Source organism: Megascapheus bottae, chromosome X (assembly GCF_031878675.1).
Source record: "Megascapheus bottae isolate mThoBot1 chromosome X, mThoBot2.hap1, whole genome shotgun sequence".
NCBI lineage: Eukaryota > Metazoa > Chordata > Mammalia > Rodentia > Geomyidae > Megascapheus > Megascapheus bottae.
The window spans coordinates 46,709,678-46,728,563 of record NC_143547.1 but is presented as its reverse complement, the minus strand read 5'-3'; the positions used below and the strand labels follow the sequence as shown (position 1 = coordinate 46,728,563).

The 18,886-nt window shown below is 38.3% G+C and overlaps 1 protein-coding gene across 3 annotated transcripts in view; it reads right to left on the bottom strand.

Moving 5' to 3' along the window:
- Arhgef9 (Cdc42 guanine nucleotide exchange factor 9) overlaps positions 1–18,886 on the bottom strand; it is a 299,679-nt gene that overhangs the window by 235,378 nt on the left and 45,415 nt on the right. The window lies entirely within an intron of this gene.

The following is an 18,886-nucleotide window of genomic DNA, read 5'->3' as shown; positions in this document are numbered from 1 at the left end:
CTATTGAAGATAAAAGAGACTTAATGTTGGGCTGGCTTTGAATCTCAGACTCCTTAGTAGCTAGGACTACGGATGTGAGCCACTGAAACCTGGCTACACAGAATCTGACATAAAAATGTTGAAGTTGGAAGAGAGGAGAAAGATGATTTAGTTTGGGACAATGGAACTGCAAAAGGATAGAAACTTGACCATTGTAATCAGCAAACCAGTGGTAGGCCAAGAACAGAAGTTTTAGTCATGTGCTTCCTTCCCAGGTAAGGTAGAGGCCTTATCTTTGAAACACTGCCATACACAAAGATGGGCTTTCTATCTCACTCAGGATGAAAGCATTTTAACATATAAAAGTTCCAGATATTTAACTAAGTTACTTATCCACATACATCTCACATCAACTCTATTAGGTAGATATTATTATTGTATCTATTTGAAGATGATTAGATGATTTTATTTATATTCTTCATAGCTATGACCTAATGTGGTTGAGGTGGGAATATGAATTCAAGCTGATGCCAGTGGCTCACACCTGGTAATCCTAGCTATAGCTTGGGGAAGGAAAGTCCAAGAGACTTATCTCCAAAAGTTAACTTGACTATCTAAAAGTTGAAAGTAAAGTAGTGGCTCAAGTGGTAGAGTGGTGTGGCCTTGAGAAAAATAGACAAGGAACAGTGCCCAAATCTATACACAGTATAGATTTAGAAGCCATGCCCTTAAAAATATACGAGTTTCCTTTTTAAGAATAGGGCTTTCACAGAAGGTAATTAATATACAAGCTTGCCTGCTTTTCTGCTTTAAGACTTTTGTAGGTATAATGAACTTTCTCAAATATATCTGGATACATCCTTGGTACCAGGGCCTAGAACAGCAGTAAGTGATAATGGATGTAGAAAAGGAAGGGAATGATGAGGCCCAGTAACCCTCCTACAAAAATAATTCACAAATTAGGCAAGTGTACTCAGTACTCTCATTTTCCCCAATTTTCTAACTTGAGATTTACTCTAAGTGTGTCCCCATAAGAACCTACATTTCCTTAAAAGATCCATCTTGGCCTCTAAGTACAACTAAAATAAAACTTGGAGCCCCATTAGTCTGCCTTATCCATCATTTCACAGAATGTAACTGAAGCATAGAATACAAGAAAAGCACAGTGTCTGAAAAATAAATTTTACAAAGATCCTATTTATAAAAGCATAAAATGTTATTTAGAAATAAATTAAACCAGGGCCGGGAGTTTGGCCTGGTGGTAGAGTGCTTGCCTAGCATGCACGAAGACCCGGGTTCAATTCCTTGGTACCACATACATAGAAAAAAGCCGGAAGTGGTGCTGAGGCTCAAGTGGTAGAGTGCTAGCCTTGAGAAAGTCCAAGGACAGTGGTCAGGCCCTGACCCCAAGCCCAGGACTGGCAAAAAAAAAAGAAATAAATTAAACCAGTGTGAAAGATCTTTGCACTCTGAACTCTAAGATGTTTACAAAAATATTGAATACATTGAAAATTGGGCAGTCTGTATTCATATATTAGACAAAACATTTAAAATATTAGATCTGTTTTAGTCTGTCTGCTGTTGCTATAAAATAATACTTAAGCGAGGAGTTGGTACCTCACATCTATAATCCTGGCTACTCAGGAGCTAAGATCTGAGGATCATAATTTGAAGCCAACCGGGGCATACATCCCTGAGATTCATCTCAATATACTAGCAGAAAGGATGAAGTGGAGCTGTGGCTCAAATGGTAGAGGGCCACTGCTGAGTAAAATAGGCAAAGTGAGAGCATAAGGCAGAGTTTCCACCCCAGTACTGGCACCAAAATAGAATAAAATAAAATAAGAACACTTAAGACTAGGTGATTCTTAAAGTATAGAGGTTTAATTGGACTGATAGTTTTAGTGGATGGAAAGTCTAAGAGCTTGGTCTCAGCATCTATTAAACTTTCTGAAAGCCTTGTGCAATATCATATGTGACTAATACAAAAGCAGAAGGTAAAGTAGGCATATGAAGAAGAGCCAGAACATGAAAGGGGGCCTGCTATATAACAATGCTCTCAAAAGAAAAGCATTAATTTTAACTACTCAGTCCTCTCATTATGGTTTCAGACCCAACCCAGCCACAATGACTTTCCCTTCTTTATTTTCTAGCTTCTTTTTGTCCTTCCTTTTTCTTTTACTCCACTCTTCCTTCTCTCCTTCCCTTTCTCCTCCTTTCTCTCTTTCTTTTTTCCATTCTTTCTTGTGACACTGGAAATTGAACCTATGGCCCTGTGCTTATTAGGCTAATATTCTACTACTTTGAGTCATGCCCCAGCCCTGCCCTTTTGTTTGTAACTGTGTACACACACACACACACACACACACACACACACACACACACACACATATATATATATATATATATATATATATATATTGTGTCCTGGAACTCATGATACTCCTGCTTCTACTCCCAAATTAGCTAGGATTATTACAGGCATGCAACACTTAGCTTTCAACATGAGTTTGTGATAGGATAAAACATACTCCAACCATAGCACTATTGAAAGCAATCTAATTCCTTCAAAAATGTCAATGATATTTTCAGAGGAATATGAAATATATCCCAAAATTTATAGTAAATTAAATTATGCCCTCAATAGCCAAAGCAATATTAAGCAAAAAGAACAAAGCTGGAGGTATCGTGTAACCTGTCTTCAAAACCGACTATAAAGCTATAGTAATCATAGCATCATGCAACTGGCACAAATACAGCTGTCTGCCCAGAAATAAATCCATACATTTACAGTTAATTTTCAGCAAAGGTGTCAAGAATACATGCTAGAGCTAGGAAAGTCTCTTCAACAAATAGTGTTGGGAAAACTGGATATCCTCATGCAGAAGAATGAAACTGGATACTTACCACACTTTGTATAAAGACTCAACTCAAAATGGAATAAAGACTTAAAACATAAGATCTGAAACTGAGTTGAGTTTGGTGGCTCAAGGCTGTAATTCTAGCTACTCAGGAGGCTTAGATCTGAGAATAGTGATTGAAGTCAGCCCAGAGAAAAACTTTGTGAGACGTTTATCTCCAATCAACCACCAAAAACCACAAGGGGGAGATGCGACTCACGTAGCAGATCATGAGCTTTAAGTGAAAAAAGTCAAAAAGAGAGGCCCTGAGATCAAGCCTTAGTACTACTTACCCCCCCAAACACACAAAGCAAAAGAATAGTGGCAGTAAAGAATTCATAGCCAGGCTGGGAGTGTGGCCTAGTCATAGAGTACTTGCTGGGTTCGATTCTTCGGTATCACACACACACACACACACACACACACACACACACACACACACACACACACACGTATATATGTATATATAAAGCTGGAAGTGGCTCTGTGGCTCAAGTTACAGAGTGCTAGCTTTGAGCAAAAACAAAGTGTTCAAGGACAGTCCAGGCCCTGAGTTCAGTCCGATATTGGAAAAAAGAATGCATGGCCATCAAAAGCTTAGTGTTTTAGAACACTGCTGCCGCCGCTGTTGCTCCTCCTCCTCCTCCTCCTCCTCCTCCTCCTCCTTTTCTTCTTCTTCTTCTTCCTCCTCCTCCTCCTCTTCTTTCCTCCTCCTCCTCCTCCTCCTCTTCTTTCCTCCTCCTCCTCCTCCTCCTCCTCCTCCTCCTCGTCCTCGTCCTCCTTCTTCTTCTTCTTCTTCTTCTTCTTCTTCTTCTTCTTCTTCTTCTTCTTCTTCTTCTTCTTCTTCTTCTTCTTCTTCAGTGTATATTAATTATAGAAAGGGGGTTCATTATGACACTTGCATAAATGTACATAATTACTTGGCTCTTTTTTAAAAAAAGATTGCCAATCTTACTATAAGTGATATTTAGCATGTATAGTTTTCTACAATGTACTAAACACATTTATTGTGTTTGGCACAATGGAACTGAAGAGAATAAACTGATTTGTATTACACCTAAGTATTTTATTTACGAGTAAGATTGCCCAATAGAAAAACATTTTTCATTAACTTAAGTTAGAGGCTCCTGGTCATACAGTAATTATTAGAGCTAGACAAGAATGAGGCACCTGTTATGTCAATATTCCACTGCTAATTCCTGCTTAGATGCCACTTCATGATGCAAGAATTGTTTCATTTTGTCTATATTTTAAATGTTTATTGCTATTAAAAAGGTGATATATAGAAAGGTTAGAGTTACATAAATCAGATGAGTATATTGATTTTTGAACGTTATCTTTCCCCATGCTCTGCACTAGTTTTTCTCTATCATCCGCAACCACAAGTTGTATAGCTCAGTTTTCAGCATAGTGTCTAGTGAGTACCACTACTACATTTATTAATCATTTGTCCTTCCATTTCTGTCTCTTTGGGTTTTGCCTTGGTGTCCTTACTGGAGCTTTAACTCAGAGCCTGCATGCTGTCTCCCAGTTTGTTTTACTCAAGGCTAGCAGTGTACCACTAGAACCACTGCTCCTTTTCAGACTTTTTGCTCGTTAATTGGAGATAAAGTGTCAGAACCCTTTCTGGGTTCTGGGCTAGCTTTGTACTTGGTTCCTCAGAGTTCAGCTTCCCAAGTAGCTAAGATGAGAGTGGTGAGCCACTGGCAATTGGCTGTTTTCATTAATTTTTCTCTATTTCATTTGCATTAATTAAGACATATTTTCTGATTTGTCATTTTATTTCTTGTCCTGTTTTATGAGATGCTTTGCTTAATAGCACATGTTTATGATTTCCTCACACATATTTAGGCAATTGGTTGCAAAATCAACTTTCAATAATGCCCTGGGACATAAATTGGCCTTCAAACAATCTATTCAAATTGTATGTTTTTTAAAAAAAATTTTTAAGGAAGGAATGGTCTTTAAAGCCAGTGTTAATTAATTATTCTGATCCTGTGTGTTTGGCCCCTCACAGTTATCTCATTATCTGGTTATTATCTATAAAATAGCTGTAAGACAGTTTATCCTTTATTTTGAATTTCCTCCAAATGCATTTCCCTACAACCTGCAGTTGTTTTTAAGAATGCCTTCAGCTTGGATTTTCTCCATGCTCTCTTGCAAATGACATCAGTTTGTATGTCAAAAGATTAGGAGCTCTCTGTTTATGACTTACTCTTCTTTCTGGCACAATCTCTGAGTCAGGGTTCTGAAACTGGTGGTTCGTTTAATGACCAACTTCCCTCTGAATGACAGCTCTTCTCTAAGTGGTGTCTTATCACTTAGTGGAGGAGAGCAGCCACTGAACTTTTCTTTCTTCTCCTCATGAATCCAGAGCCTCCAGACTTGGAGCAAAGTAAACAGAACTCAAGTCTTCTAAGTATATTGAGCCCAAGGCAGAACCTTTATTGCATAAATGGGGGCTTGGCAACAAAACTGAGCATCCCTGAAATTGCACTTATTTTGGGACTTAGGCATCAGAATAGGTAGCTAGAAACATGATAAGAAAGACTGAGATCCTGCTCTCCTTCGGAAAAAAAGAAGCCCTATAAGTGAAAGAAAGTAGGGAGGGGGAAGCCCTCTGTTTCTGGGTCCAGTGGACTCGACTCTCTGATCTGAGAAGGAGAAAAGAGGTAGTAATATTGGATGACATAAAGCAATCTATTGCTTTACTTACTGAGGTTTTATTTTTGTGCCAATCCTGGGATTGAACTCAGGGCCCAGGTATTGTCCCTAAAGTTTTTTTTTGTTTTGGGGGTTTTATTTTTCTCAAGGTCAGTGCTCTATCACTTGAACTACAGCTCTGCTTCTGGCTTTTAGCTGATTAATTAGGGATAAGACTTGGACTTCCTGCTCAAGTTGGCTTCAAACCTTAATCTTCAGATCTCAGCCTCCTGAGTAGCTAGGATTACAGGTCCGAGCTAACCCCCTAGCTAAATTTTAAAAATTTGCAGGGAAGTGGATAAAATTGGAACAAATCATGTTAAGTGAGTTAAGTCAAGACCAAAGAAACAAAATGTACCCTGTCTCCTTGATATGTGGATATTAGATCCAAAGAGTATAAGAGCGATGACTCAATATTTGGGTATCCAAGGTTATGGACATGGTCTTGGAGATATAAGCATAACTACATAGACATAAAAATCATGATGGAATATATACGCTATAGACATAATGTTGCATTATGTAGATCGATATGTACCTATGACATACAAACCCTCAGCTTAATTTTAATTATGTTCTAAAATCTATGAGCCAGTGATTGTACATAGTGATTCCCTTCTTGAATACTTGTTTATAAAATATGACATTTGAAATACAATGTAAAAATCAATATTAATAAAATCTTTAAAATTGCTGTTTTCCTTAGGACTATTTCCATACTAAACTTTTTTTAAAAAAAAACCTGGGTCCTTCTAGTTTTCTATGTTTACTAACTTCTGATCCTCTCTACAGCTAAGATACTGTGCTCAATGGATGACAACACATATCACTAACATATGATCTCCTTCTGACATGTGCTTTTAACAGGGGATATAGTAAAAAATTTGAAGATATCCAAAAATGCTGATGGGAAAAAGAGAGTGGACATTCAAAGTACATATGCCTTTTCTTTTCTTTTTTTTCAATAAGCAAGGGAGACTTACTAGGATTACTCAATGCACCGTACATAATCATCTTACACAGTCAATGAAATGTTACTTTAGCGTAGGAAATTGTCAGATTATGGCAAAACTTTATTATGTGCATAGGTGTTTGAAATATAAGTTCATCTGAATTTTAAATATATATCTGTACTTTATCAGCATTTGCCAAACATATTAAATTTCATGACTATTAACATAAAATTCTGCTTTTCAGATTTATCCTAAATACAAACATAAAAACAAGCCAGGTGCAGTGGCTCATGCCTGTAATCCTAGCTACTCAGGAGGCTGAGCTCTGAGGATCTCAGAAAAGGCCAGGAGACTCATCTCCAATTAACCACAAGAAAACCAGAAGTAGGGCTGAGGATCCGGGGTAGGGTGATAACCTTGAGCTGAAGAGCTCAGGGACAACGCCCAGGCCCAGAGTTCAAGCCCCACAACTGACAAAAAACAAAAACATATACAGAAGAGTGGGTTTTTTTTGTACTTCTGGGTTATAGTATAAATTTAGAATTGAATACTTTAGATCAAAGAAATTTTGGCATAAGGAACTGAATTATTACATAGTCATAAAGATGATAGCATGTAAAGATATGAATGACATTGAATAATCATTTTCAATAGACAATAATATGCATTTTGTTAAACGTATGGTGCTAGTTGGGAATATAGGTATAATAGATACCTTATGTATGTTTTTCACAAATATATTTTTATACATATATTACTTGGGTAAGTAAAACTTTTAATTTGCCAATAAACTAATGTCTCACAATTAGCTAAAGGGTATGTGAAATCAACGATTAATATGATTCACTAAGAAAATGAATTTTGTAAATATAAATAATATATGTTATAAGTCCTAAAAGCAGTTTACCTCTATCACTAGGAAAGCTAGGGATCATAAAAAATTGCAAAGAAATGTTAAAAAAGAAAATAAGTGTTTGCCTTTTGTTATATCATTTTAAATCATTTTCCATTTGCATACTTTGTTTGGGATGACACTCTATATAAGATATTTATTTAGATATTTATTTAGCATTTAATGATACAATTTGGGCACTTCTACACCATTGATTATTTTAAAAAATAATGCCTTGCTGGACATATAATCATATGGATGAGCTATTACTTATTTAAATACTATGATATTAGAGTTTTTATAGTTTTCACCATTACAACTATTTTTCAAATTTGTTCAATATTCCTCTGACTCTCTCAAATTTTATTTCTTAGAAATTTATTAGGTCAAATATTACCAAGGATTAAGCATGCCTTTTCATTCTTCCATTTAACAAGCATACTGAGCTCCTATTATAGGTCAAGAACTGGTCAAACCTCTGGGGACACAATACTAAACAACAACAATAAAACATTCCTGGCTGGGCACTGTGGCTTACACTATAATCCTAGTTAGTCATGAGGCTGGAATTGGGAGGAGAGTGGTTTTGAGGCCAACCACAAACAGACAAATAGTTTGTGACATTCCATCTTAATCAATAAAAAGCTGGGTGTGTTGATGAATAGCTGTCATCCTAGGTTCAGGAGAAACATAAATAGGAGAATCACAGTCCAAATCAGTCCAGGGGAAAAAATAGAACTATTTGAAAAATAAAAGAAGTAGATAGGGCTAGGAACATAGGTAGAATGAAGAATTGGCAGAATGCTAGCCTATCTATCAAAAATAAAAACATAAATAAAAAATTCCTGGCCTATGACCACTGTATTACATTGAATTATATGAATCATCCAGTTTAGCCAGTACTGACCCATAAAAATCATCCATTTGATGTCTAAACCCATTTGATCAGTACTGTCCCATAAAAAACTGGGACTTCATGTTTCAAACTAGTAGCACAGAGACATTTTTAACTTGATCATTGCTATTTATATAACTTCAAGTAAGTCATTCTATGTCTCTGAAATTCAATTTCATCAGGTGGAAAATTACAATAAAAGAGGTTTTGGAGATGGTTCCATATGACGAAAAGCACAGAGCTGTCTAGTATGAACTTAATAGTATACATTATGTGCATATAAATATAAATTAAATGAGATATATACATATATAGTAGCCACATTATATAGAGAGAAATTGATTGATAGATAAATCATAGATAGATAGATAGATAGATAGATAGATAGATAGATAGATATGAATGAGTTTTACTGCTGTATGACTTCCCTCAAAAATATCAGTAGGGCTTGTATTCTTATTTCAAAAGACAGAAAACTAAGCAACAGGTAAGTAATATGCTTATCTCACAGTCTGAGTGGCAAGAAATTAGCTGAAAAAACATGGTGAGGGAAAGACAGTGGCAAGGAGATTGAAGTTTAGCCAAGAGAGTCAAATCATTGCTGCACATAGTTTTGAGCCTAATAGATCTTAGGCAGTAGTCAGAAAAATAATTTAGATTGTGGGGCTCCCAAGACTAGGATTCAATTATGCAGTTTCATCTTCTAATCCCATATACTTTGGTTTCCTTGGAAACATTTCTGGAGGCAGAGGGAAGAGGCTAAAATAAGGCCAGAATAAAGGTGTGCAATTGTTGGGAAAGGATATCAGAAAGAGATTCTAGGAAATGGAAACTGGGGGGGATAAATACTGAAAAATGATAAGATTTTACAAGAATATTTGGTCAAATATGTTGACATATATTTCAAATATTTTGTCAGTTTTAAATAACTTTAGTTGGATGAATGGGACTGCATTAAACTCCAGAGCTTCTGTATAGCAAAGGACATAGCAAGATAAATAGAAAGCCTAGAGTGGCAGAAGATCTTCACTAGCCATGCAACAGACAAGGGTCTCAGATCTAAAATATACCTACAGCTCAAAATATTAAATCTCCCCAAAACAAATCTTCAAAGAAATAGCCACCTCATTAAAAGATGGACTAAAGACTTAGAGATTTCTCTGAAGAAGAAATAAGAATGACCTATAGACACATGAAGAAATGCTCAACATGTCTGGCCATAAAAGAAATGCAAATCAAAACAACTTTGAGATTCCACCTCACCCCATTTAGAATGCCATTATCAAGAAATGTAAAAACAACAGATACTGGCAGGGATGTGGCTAGAAGGGAAAGCTAATGTAAGAAATGATTTTCCACTGTTGGTAGGAGTGTATACTTGTTCAACCACTCTGTAATGCAGTATGGTGACTCCTCAAAAGGCTAAACTATGACCCAGCAATCCCACTCCTGGGCATTTACCCGTATGTCCAGAAATAAAGGCAATACTAATGTTACCAGTACTACTATGTTCACTGCAGCATTATTTACCATGGCTAAGATTTAGAACCAACACAGATGCCCCTCAAAAGATAATTGGATCAAGAAAATGGCAGAATTCTATTCTGCCATCAGAACGAATGAGATCACCCCATTCGTAAGGAAATGGAAAGACTTGGGAAAAAATCATATTAAGTGAAGTAAGCCAGACCCAAAGGAACAAAGGCTCAATGGTTTCCCTCATTTGTAATAATTATTACACAATAGCCCAACAACTATGTACATATGGCCATATAGGATGATGCTAAGCGAAATGAACTCCAACATAGGGAAACAAGAGGGTATCTTTGTGGTTGTTGTTTCTAATGTATTGCGTGAAGTTATTTTTCCCTTTTATTTTAATTTTCATCTTTTTTCATGCCCATGGTTTATTCCCTGTATATGACTTTTTTTTTTATTTTTGTTTGTTTTGTGAATCTTGTGGCTTGAACTCTGGGTCTGGGCACTGTCCCTAAGCTCTCCAGCTCAAGGCTACTGCTCTACCATATTGAGCCACCAAGACATTTACGGTTTTCTAGTGGTTAATTGGTGATAAGAGTCTCCCAGGCTTTCGTGCCTAGGCTGGATTTGAACTGTGATCCTCAGATCTCAGCCTCTTATGTAGCTAGAATTACAGGTGTGAGCCACCAGCACCCAACTGTATATGACTTTTGTACATGGTGTATTTTATATACATTTATTTGTTTATTTGAATTAGGGAAGGGAGGGAAACAACAAAATGATGAGACAAAAGGTGAACCAATTTAACAGCAATATTCACAAGAAAATACGTTGGGAATGAAAATTACAACTCAGGAGTGGGTGGGAGGAGGGAAAATGGGAGAAAAATATGGGAAGGGGGTAACAGGATTATGGTAGCTCAAAACCTAGGTACATAAGGTCATATAGGATGAGACTAAATGAAAGGATCTCTAGGATATAGAAATAAGAGCTTTATCTTGTGCGATTGTTGTTCTTAATGTACTATGTTATTTCTCTTCTCTCTTGTTGCCCTTTGGTTAATCTCATATTGTTACTATATCTGACTTTGTTACCTGGTATATTTTTTGCCAGTCCTGGGCTTGAACTCAGGGCCTGAGCAGTGTCATTGGACTTTCTAAAGACTAGAGCTCTACCACTTGAGCCTCAGCACCACTTCTATGTACATGGTAGCGAGGAATCGAATCCGGGTCTTCATGCATACTAGGCAAGCACTCAACCACTAGGCCAAATTCCCAGCCCTGTTACCTGGTATATTTTATATACGTTTATTTGTTTATTTGAAATAGGGAAGGGAAGGGGGAAAACAAGATGATTCGGAGGGGGTAGGGGAGGGAAATGGGGACAAAAACACAAGAAGGGATATCAGTGTGTGAGAAGTAATGTACTACTACCTGACGAATTAACCTGTAACCCCTCTATGCATTATCCTGACAATAAAAATTTAAAAAAAAGACTTGTTGAGCTGGCTACTGGTGGCTCATGCCTCTAATCCTATTCAGGAGGCTGAGATCTGAGGGCTGGGGTTCAAAGTCAACCAGAGCAGAAAAGTCCACAAAACTCTTATGTCCTAATAATGAGCTTGAGCAGTAAACCTGTGGCTCAAGTGACAAAGTGCCAGCCTTAAGTAAAAAACTGAGGAACAACACTCTGTCCCTGAGTTGAAGCCCCAACTGGCACGCACACATGCGCATACATGTGCATATGCACACACACACACACACACACACACACACACACACACACACACAATCTTAATTGAGATTGAGAGATTCCTCTAGAGCAAATTTTAGCAGACTATGATGGGCGAGCCAAATCCAACCTATAACCTACCCAGAATCAAAGAATGTGTTTTCATTTATTTTTGTGGGTCATGGGACTTGAACCCTGCCTGGGCACTGTCCCTGAGTCTTCAGCTCAAGGCTACCGCCCTACCCCTGGGCCAAGCCCCACTTCCCATTTTCTAGTGATTAAATTGAGCTAAGAGTCTCACTGTTTTTAGTGCCCAGGCTGGATTTGAACTGCTATCCTCAGATCTCAGCCTGAGTAGCTAGGATTACAGGTGTGAGCCACTATACCCGGCTATGTTTTCATTTTTAAGGTATTATAAAATAAAAATGTGATGGAATCTACAGGTGATTTATAATCTGCTCTTTATAGAAAATATTTTCCAATCCTTGTTCCATAGGAACTGGATCATTTTGCATCCCTGGCGCCTTAGTTTACCATATAAAGTGTAGGTACTAGGGAAGGCTAAAACTCAGACTAAAAGAGTGCAGCAATAAAGACATGTGCTAAAAGGGAAATTTCAATTTCCTAAAATTTAAGGCTATGTTTAGGAGCTATAGGCTGACTTGGAGAGAGAGTGGAAGAATTGGACTGAGAGGTGAGAAGGAACAAAGATAGAGCAGAAGGAAAAGATGAGAATAAACAATAATTATCAGCACAAAGTCCACGATCCACAGAATAGTCTCCATGGGGATAAACAGGAGAAAGGGAAACAAAAAGATAGCAAGCAGGTGCCTTGAATTTGAGGCTGTAAACATTAAAAGACAAGTGGAGACACAAACCAAAGTTTCTGCCTAGCAAAAAAGACACAGAGAACAACCCATTCGTCTGTATATAAGAAAATTAGCTGGACTGAAGTCAGTCAAAGAAAGAGAAACTTTCTGTCACCAACTGGGTTGAATCTTAGGGTACAGAGCAAGTATTTTAGTGCCAGCCTTTCTCTGAAAAGGCCAATTTCAGGAAGAGCTGCTGACTGGGAAGGCCTATCAATAGCAGCCTTAGAGGATCGATTCTTAGTTCCGTTCCAGATTTAAATTCTGTCTTTAATATATCTAGCATCAAATTTTCCATTTAATACTCCCTGGAAATGGAGAAAGAGCCAAGGCCCAGACTTAAAGTCACAGTACTAGCACACACACACACACACACACACACACACACACACACACACACACACACACACACACGTCCACAGGCATGCAAAGGCATGCATATCTTCAATATACCTATCTGATGTGGTTTTAGGATATTGTTTGTGGCTATAAAGCTCTAATCCAAGTTCTCCAGCATTCCCAGGAATTCTGTGAACCTCCAATATCCTTTTATACATTCCTGGATGCTTAAATCAGAGGTCATTTACATTGCAGCTGAAAATCTTTTTTTTTGCCAGTCCTGGGCTTGAGCTCAGGGCCTGAGCACTGTCCTTGGACTTTCTCAAGGCTAGAGCTCTACCTCTTGAGCCTCAGCACCACTTCTGGCTTTTTTCTATATGTGGTACCAAGGAATCAAACCCGGGTCTTCATGCATGCTAGGCAAGCACTTTAACCACTAGGCCAAACTCCTGGCCAAAGCAGCTGAAAATCTTGCCTGCTGATTTGACCTGTCTCTCTTGAGTCAGACTTTTGTGGAAGTGAAGCATGAGAATTATTTGTTTTTCTTTTTTTGCCATTCCTGGACATGAGATCAGGACCTGAGCACTGTCCTTGGGCTTTCTCTAGGGTAGAGCTCTACCACTTGAGCCTCAGCACCCCTTCTGGCTTTTTTTCTATGTATGTGGTACTGAGGAATTGAACCCGGGTCTTCGTGCATGCGAGGCCAGCACTGTACCACTAGGTCAAACTCCTGGCCCCGAGAATTATTTCTTGAACATCTACCATTCCCAGCAAAAGTCTGAGCACATGCTAGATAAGTATCTGATGTTCTTTTCATGCTACCTACTTCCTTTTATCCAGAGACCTAAGCTTCATCAGCGCCATGACTAAAGATTAAAAATATTTAATCAAATGTAATGTGCTGTCTTCATTTTGCTATCCTCAGTGTACCCAATGATACTAGAGGTCCACCTATCAATTTAGTGACACAATCTCATATTTGTTAGATGAATTCAGAAGATAGTATGGCTAGGATCACAAGACATGAGCTATATCATGTTATCCTAGCTACTCAGAAGGTTGTGATCTGAGGATTCCAATTCAAAGCCAGCCCAGGCAAACACATCTGAAAGACTCTTATCTGTAAGCATGAACAAAAAGCTGGAAGTGGAAGTGGTAGAATGCCATCTTTGATTGAAAAAAAATCCTAATGGATGGTGCCCAGGACTAGTAAAAAATAGAATATCTAGATGATGGAAGGATGGATGGATGGACGGATGCATGGATGGATGGACGGATAGATAGATACATAGGGAAGAAAGAAATACTGGAAGTCACTATATGCTAGGTACTATTGTGAATATTTTTCATTTATTAGCATGTAATGTTGGCAAGAAACTAACAAGGTGCATACTATTATGTGCATTTTGAAGATGAAGAACTCCATATACACAGAAGCATATCAGCACGACTGATATGTTTTGCAACAAGGATTCAAACGCAAGGAACTCTGGCTTCTAAGTACTCCAATACACTGCTACCTTTAAAATGAATGCATGTATATATACACTCTATATCTACAGTCCATTAAGTCATCAAGAAGTAACATTACCAAACACACATAGGAAGAAATTAGCACAGAAGCCATGTAAGTAACACTAATGTGACCTAGGGCAAGAGTAGGTATAACTCTGCGGTCACTGAAGCTTCTGTTTGTCTTCTCTTCATCCCAGCTGATCCTTCTCCTTCTAGTGTTCCTGCTCACTAGTTAGAAATCTAGATTCACCCCCACTTGGATTTCCTCTATTTCCTAGCCAAATTCTAGTCTGGACGAAAACAATCTACTACCACCTGGCTTACATCCTCCAAAACACAAATACTGCCCTGACAAAGGCATGAGGAGCAGGAGAGCCAGATTTTCAGATCTGCCTAGCCCAGCAGAAACAAAAGCCATAACATAAAGCCCATAGGATTACAAGATGCACCTCAAGTATCTCATCATTCACAAATGATGTAGGAGAAAACAGCCCCTCACTGGTATGATAGCCGTGCTTTTGTAAACCTGTTTCTACTTAAGCAACACAGGTCCTGTCTACAGTCAGATATGGAACCAGCAGCAGTGAGATAAGGGTAATTTTCTTTATTCATGTTCTCTCTCCCTCTCCTCTCTCTCCCTCCCCCCTTTCTCAAATACACACAGCATGAAGTACAATGATTACATAAAATTGTGCATCCATTTACTTAGAAAATCTAGAGCTGAGAAATAAGCATATCTGATGCTTGTAACTGTTTAGAATTGCTCCAAATTTTCTGAAGATAGAGGTTCAAAAAACCCTTAAACAAGATAATACCAACAGATAAGTTTAAGTCAGGCACATGCGGATAATCGTAGCTCCTCAGCAGACTGAGATCTGAGGATTGCAGTTAGAAGCCAGCCTGGGAAGAAAAGTTCCTGAGGCTCTTACCTCCAATTAATCATCAAAAAGCTGGAAGTGTAGGTGTGGCTCAAGTTGATAGCACATGAAAAAAAGAAAAGGCAAAAGCTAGCCAAAAAAAAGCCAAGTGAAAGTGCAAGGCCCTGAATTCAAGCCTCAAAAAAAGTAAAGAAAAAAGAGCTAATCCTACAAGTTTCCAGTCTATTTAGGGGCTCAGCCCTCACTAATAACTTCATGCATGGGAATTCTGTGAACAATCCCCTGCCTGCTGGATAAAATGGCTAATTAGATTCAATATTACTTCTTAAGTTGAGCTACCCCTGATAGGGTAAGAAGCCAGCACAAGAGATCTAAGGTTGAGAGGGAAAAGAAAAGTGAAGTAGGCATACTAAAAACTGATTTCACTAGCTTTTACTGTCTAGGTCTCTCCATCCAACTCTCCAGTCACCATCACTACCTAATACTTAACTATTTCCCTGTGGCTATTCTGCAAAGCAAACATCTCACTGTTTTATACCCCTCCAGTGAAGGGGCACTCATCATTCTTATGCAACTTTCTGGCTTAAGCCTGGACAGCTGGAGTATACCAGATGACCTTGCAGGAATTTAAGAAATTCTTTACTTAAAGAGGAAAATTCTCTAGGGGACAATATTTAAATAGTCACATCTATTTTGGGAAGCCAGTCTTTCAAACAGAACTTGCTCTGAGAGGTGCTATTACTTCTCTGCATTATCAGTGGAAAGACATTCCTCCTTCAATCAGAGATGTTCCTCTTCTGAAATCAAATTTTGAAAGCTGAGCACAAAAGCCTAAGTGCCTTGTTCCTGCCTTGTCTCTTCAGCTTCTCGGGCTCTGTTTGCCTGTCTATTTCTCTATCTTCTTTTCCTTAATAAGCTTAATTTCCTACTTCAACCCATCCTACAATTCTTTTCTGCTGTCATTCTCCTGACGAGAGCATTCAGTAGTGCAGTTGACTCACAATGCTTTCATACAAAAAAAATCAGGCAATGGGTCCCCCTTGGTATTCAAACATCCTCCATTCAACACCCCAATGCACCTGTCATCAAATGACATGGTTATGTGCACTGTATGTTTAAGGCTTGTCATCCTGCCAATCTATAAAGCCAATACTATTGGACCATATCACTGAAGGGGAGCTAGAGGAAAAGGGAGCCTCTCTCCTCTATCAATCACTCCAGACATCTCCAAAGGTAGAAGAATTCTATGAACCTGAATCTCTCACGGAGAGAGAAACAGAAAACAGATGAGTCCTGTGACAGAGACTATCCAAAGCTTCCTTTTCTTTGCCAGTGCTGGGGTTTGAACTTAGGACCTGAGCACTTTCCTTGAGTTTTCTCAAGGCTAGTGCTTTACCATAGCACCACTTTTGGCCTTCTGTGTATGTGGTACCAAGGAATGGAACTCATAACTTGATGCATGCTAGGTGACCACTCTACCACACTAGGCCACACACCTGCCCCAATATCCAAAGCTTCTGTTGTTGGAGTTTCACAAGTGTCCATTTCTCCATCTCCAGGTCTATATTCAACACAAACAGTTCTTGCTTATGGTGGGCCACTGAGAAGTAGCAGAAGGTGACATGTTGTATGTTCCATGTTGTTGGGTTGGATGTAGGAAGGAAAGGGTTCAAGCAAAGTGACTGAAAATCAATGTTACAAGGGTACTTGGGCAACTTCCAAAAATTGTGAGAATGTTATGATGGTGAGAGGAAGCAGACTGGGACACCTCCACCCCCTCACACACACAGCCTAAATGTAGTGCTATCTGCTACTTCAGTTTCTAACTTCTGGACATGTATATTGTGATACATTCAGAGAACAGAATAATATGCAGCATTGAAAGCAAAAGAACCATAACTAAAAATCCCAACTTTAGCTTCTCACACTTGAAGAAGAACCTGAATAATGTGGTAGTTCATGTCTATAATACCAGATACATAGGAGGTTAAGATGGAAGGATCATTGAGGCCAACCTGGGAAATCTAGTAATTCTGTGACACAAAATAAAATAAAAAGCACTAGGGAGGTACCTCAGTGCTAGTGTGCTTGTGAACTGAATTGAACTGAATCCCTAGTACCACAAAAAGGAGGGGAAGTTATCATCCTTTCGTCCATCAATTTTCCCTACCACCTCTCAAGCCCCCAATCTCTGGGATGCTCTCCTCAAGCTTTTCTTCAGATCCTCGCTCCAAGATTCAGAGAAATCTCTTTTAAAGCAATAAGCCCACAGTCAACCTTCTTTCCATAAAATCCAGTATTATGCAGAAAAATAATTTCTCATACATTAGCTATGGGACATTAAATCACAAAATGACATTAAGAAACCTTTTGGCCTACATAGACACATGAAGAAATGCTTGATATCTCTGGCCATAAAAGAAATGCAAATCAAAACAACTCTGAGATTCCACCTCACTCCAGTTAGAATGGCCATGATCAAGAAATCTAATAACAACAGATGCTGGAGGGGATGTGGCCAGGAGGGATCACTACTACACTGTTGGTGGGAGTGCAAACTCATTCAACCACTATGGAAAGCAGTATGGCAGTTCCTCAAAAGACTAAACATAGAGCTCTGCTATGACCCAGCAATCCCACTCCTTGGCATTTACCAAATGGTCCAGAAACAAGGACATAATAAACCCACTTGAACAACGATGTTCATTGCAGCACTATTTACCATAGAAAAGATATGGAACCAACCCAGATGCCCCTCAGTTGATGAGTGGATCAGCAAGATGTGGTATTTGTACACAATGGAATTCTACGCTGCTGTCAGAAAGAATGACATCGCTCCATTTGTAAGGAAATGGAAAGACTTGGAAAAATCATATTAAGTGAAGTAAGCCAGACTCAAAGGAACATAGGCTCAATGGTTTTCCTCATTTGTCATAATTAGTATAAACCTTGGACTCTCCTAGCAGAGGTCCACAATAGGGCAAAACCTAGATACATAAGGCAATATAGGATGAGGCTAAAGGAAAGGCCATCCAGGATATGGAAACAAGACTCATATAATGTGCGATTGTTGTTCTTAGTGTACTATGATATTTCTCATCTCTTTTGTTGTCCCTTGGTTATCTCATATTGTTACAACATCTTACCTTGTTACCTGGTATATTTTATATATGTTTATTTGTTTATTTGAAATAGGATAGGGAAGGGGGGAAAACAAGATGAGGGGAGAGCATGGGGGGGAGGGAAATGGGGACAAAAACATGAGAAGGGGTATCAATGTTTGTGAAATAATGCATCTTCTATCTGGTGAATATAATGTAACCCTTCTATTAATTACAGTAAAAAATTGAATTATATGAAAATGACAGGAATATTCATGTGTATACCCTCGATAGTTAAAAACCTAATGTAAACCTAGTTGGATGAAATAAGGAAATCTGTAAATTACCCTGGATAATCTGATATAAATAAAGTACGTAAGCAATGTGAAAAAAAGAAAACTTTTGGCCTTGTCTGGTGATTCATATGCATGCTTATCTGTGAATGCTATCTTATGGATATACATTGAAGAAGCTCTTGTGCATATGCCCCAGAAACCAGACACAGTATTGTTTATAGAAACACTGCCAGAGGTTCAAATGGAAAACAACCCACTTATTCCTCAACAGGATAATGTGTACATAAAGTGCTTTATATTCATATAATAAATACACAGCAGTGGGAAGAACAAACTATAACTATACACACTCAATA